Source organism: Adelges cooleyi, unplaced genomic scaffold (genome assembly GCF_023614345.1).
Source record: "Adelges cooleyi isolate 19-005CV unplaced genomic scaffold, UGA_ACOO_1.1 ACOO_flye_CR_arks_rails_tigmint_CR_PRNA_108, whole genome shotgun sequence".
In the NCBI taxonomy this organism is placed as follows: Eukaryota; Metazoa; Arthropoda; class Insecta; order Hemiptera; family Adelgidae; genus Adelges; species Adelges cooleyi.
The window spans coordinates 4,003,619-4,007,159 of NW_026095761.1; the positions used below are offsets into that span (position 1 = coordinate 4,003,619).

Here is a 3,541-nt window from a genome sequence, read left to right on the forward strand (position 1 = left end):
TTTGCCGTTTTACTACAAGCCGCCCATCCGACTATCTTTTGTGTGCGTCCGTTTCAACTCCGCTTTGACCAACCATTTCATCGTCCAACCCAGGTCAGAGTGTATATATATATATATATATATATTGTATGATTTTGTATTTTATTTAGAAACCCTAATTTAGAATAAAACATCTTGTAGCCTGCAGCTGAGAGTTAGATTATTTAACAGTGTGACCGCCCGTTCTAGCTCCTCGGGCGATATATTAAGTTAATAAGGGAGACTTTAAGGCCAATTAGACGTAGACAACGGCCTAGCCAACCGTTTTCCCGTGGGGATCCGTCTATTTTAGCTTTATCGACGGCCACTTTGCCTAGTCTAGCCAGCTAGACAAGTAGGTCCGTTACACCGCCAAACTGTTTGAAACCGATAACCTACATAATATAATATAATGTCGATAGTAAAATTTGACAGATGAACTGGTGCCAGTGTCAATACATATCAGGTTTTATTCCGTACCCTAAATGGCTGAATGTATGTATAGTTGTATGTAATGCGCCTACACATAATAAACAATAATGTTTGTAAATAACACACAATTGTTATTGATTTTTTAGCATTTTACTTTTCTTAGTTTCGCTTCAAAGTGAATATTTTTATATTACAAGTAATAGCGCGTATAAAAACTCATTATGATTTATACCCAACCACATCCTAGCATAATGAACCCAGAAAATATAATAAGCCTTTTTTAAATCATTAACTCCACTAAATTTCTAGTTTTTTTTTTATAAAGTTTAAACCAAATTGCAACCAACTCTGAATTGTTAGGTTTTTAATAACATCTTGCGCCAATTTGTACATATCCATTAAAGAACAAATAATAATATAATTATAGATTATAATGTGAACCAAATATTTAAAAAATGGTAACCAATATTTATTTTTTAGTAAAAATATTTTAACTAAATAAATAATAATACAAAAACTATAATTATATTTTTATCCATTTTTTGCTGCAATTGGTTTAGGGCACCCAAACATTTCTACATTTGTTAAAGAATAATTTTACTATTTTAATTATATTTTTAACTGGAACCTTTTGATAATATTAAATGGTTTTATCATTGTTCTTACTTTTCTAAATAATTGTATATTTAATTTCTTACATGGAAAAGTATTGAAATCCCGTTTTAAGTTGTGTTTTTATTGAAATATAAAAATAAAACCTATTTTGATGTGATGTTGCTTGATTGTATGCTTATTCAAACAGTTACCTGTTAGCCACGATACACCTATGCTGTATGCATTAAATACCAAAACCAAATACAAAATCTTCGACCTAGTTTTTTACGTCTTATTTACCTTAAATTCGTATCGATATAAAATAGCACAACATGCATCAGTAATAGTAGTAATACAAATAAAAGTACTTAACAATGGTCTATGTAGCCAGGTTTTTCGTACTATTAAATGAGTTTTTATAATATTAAAGAACTTAGTATGTAAAAACACACAATTGTTCTTCATTGTTTTAGCGTCTAAGTTTATTTAGCTACGTATCGTTGTGAATAACATACTATGAGTAATAGCCCACACAAAAACACTTCTCTAAATCAACACACAACCACATATGCAATTTTACAAGTGTTGAAAATAGTACGCAATTATGGAAAGATAATATGAAATTAACATACTATTCAATTTAAAATATGTAGGATTAATGTTTGTACCCTGAATTATTTTAAGGACATTTTTAATAAGACTGATAAGGGCTGCGCAAAAGTATCAGTGTAGCCGCATGAGTTAATATGAACAATTGTGCAGTTATTTTACAACATTATGTACACACTTCTTATCAACCATACGATTTAAATGATAACTACTATATTATAATGAAACACATTACACGAAATTTTATACTCGGATATGTGGTCAAACTGATTTCATTTTGGTCATGTGACGTCTTGGTTTTTGTTTACTTGCCGAGTGAGCTATCTGTTTTCATATAGTCTGTGGTAGTGGTATATTGTAGCCAAGGCTGTTCTTTTTTTTGGCCCATAACATTACACCACTCAATTCTCCCCTTTTGAAATGGGTTTAATTTCTTACAGTATCTTAAACTACTACAGCTTAATATGTTTTTCAAATTTCAAAAGCCTATCTTAAGAGGAAGCAAAGATATAAGGGGGTAAGAAACACCATGTGAATTAGTTTTAGACTCACATTGCTACAACTTGGCTGTCGCACTGCCGTGCGCTCAGACAGTCTCTATTCGAAGTAATAATTAACAAGCTTTAAAATTAAAACAGATTAGAATACTGAGGCAACTAACTACCAGAATTTCAAAGTTTTAAAGTAGTAAAGTATAGATACCTACTTGTTTTTTCATTTATCAAAAAAATTGATTTTCGAAGCGTATCGATTTTTTTGTTAAAATAAAATCATTTTTGTAGCTATTTTTTTTTAAATTAAATAACAAGCTTATTTTTTGGTTAAATGATAAACATTTTAAAAACTAATAAGCATATTTATTTTAAGAATGTGACAAGGATCTTTGGTATTACAAATTTGTCAAATAGTTAAATTCAAAAAATATTAAATATTAAATAATAAATTATTGTGAACAAATGATCTCATATTTAAAATTAGTTTACATATAAATATTCTGGTTTTAAGTAACTGTACCACCAAAGTACTAATTGTATATAATTTCGGGTGTATAGAAGGTGCTACATAATTTTAAAAGTAAAACCAACAACTTCTGATGCTTTGTACCAAAACTAAAACGTCCTCTATAACCTCTATCTAAAATTGGGTATTTTATACATTCTGTAACATTTGACTGTTGCACTCTTTATTAATTATATTTGAGATTTTAGCATTTTTAAACTATTAATTACTTATAGTATTGACTTTTATCAATCTCAAATACACCTTTAATGACTAAAATATATCTAGTAATAATAGTTTTATAGCCATGCTTCTACTAGGATTCACCAATTAATGATCTAATCGGAGTCTCCAATTTTTTTGCATTCAATTATAACTAGGATGCACTAAATTTTAATAATAATTTTTTATAATACTCATAAAATAAGATAATTATATTTCGATTTAATTTACAATCGGAAAAATATCTATGAATTATTAAAATATATGTTTGTAGATGCGTTTATATCAGTATAGTCCAAATCAAGCAACAGTATAAACTATGCACAGTTCAAACCAACAAAGTAAAAAATTACTTAAGTGGTCTTGTATCCATAGATTCCCGTTGAATCGTCTTCTTGAATGTTAATTTATATTAACATAATAAATAATTCCTTTAACTCATTTTGTACTAAACTATTTCTGTACTGATTTAGACTGTACTTGCGTGAGACAATGCTGGAATTATTTTCACATTCAATGACTCAAGTTAGTTAACGCGACCGTAATAATGTTTCCATTATAATATAACTCTCTTCAATATACAAAACCACTATCTAAAACGAGTAAATAAATCTGTTGGTTTCAGTCAATAATAGTTGTAGTTAACGAAAAACAAGACATTTTAAAA

The 3,541-nt window shown here is 28.6% G+C and overlaps 1 protein-coding gene across 4 annotated transcripts in view; it reads left to right on the forward strand.

Annotated features, from left to right (window-relative positions):
- The window catches only part of LOC126839751 (macrophage migration inhibitory factor homolog), a 95,468-nt gene that overhangs the window by 52,311 nt on the left and 39,616 nt on the right, over positions 1-3,541 (forward strand). The gene's annotated exons all lie outside the window — the stretch shown is intronic.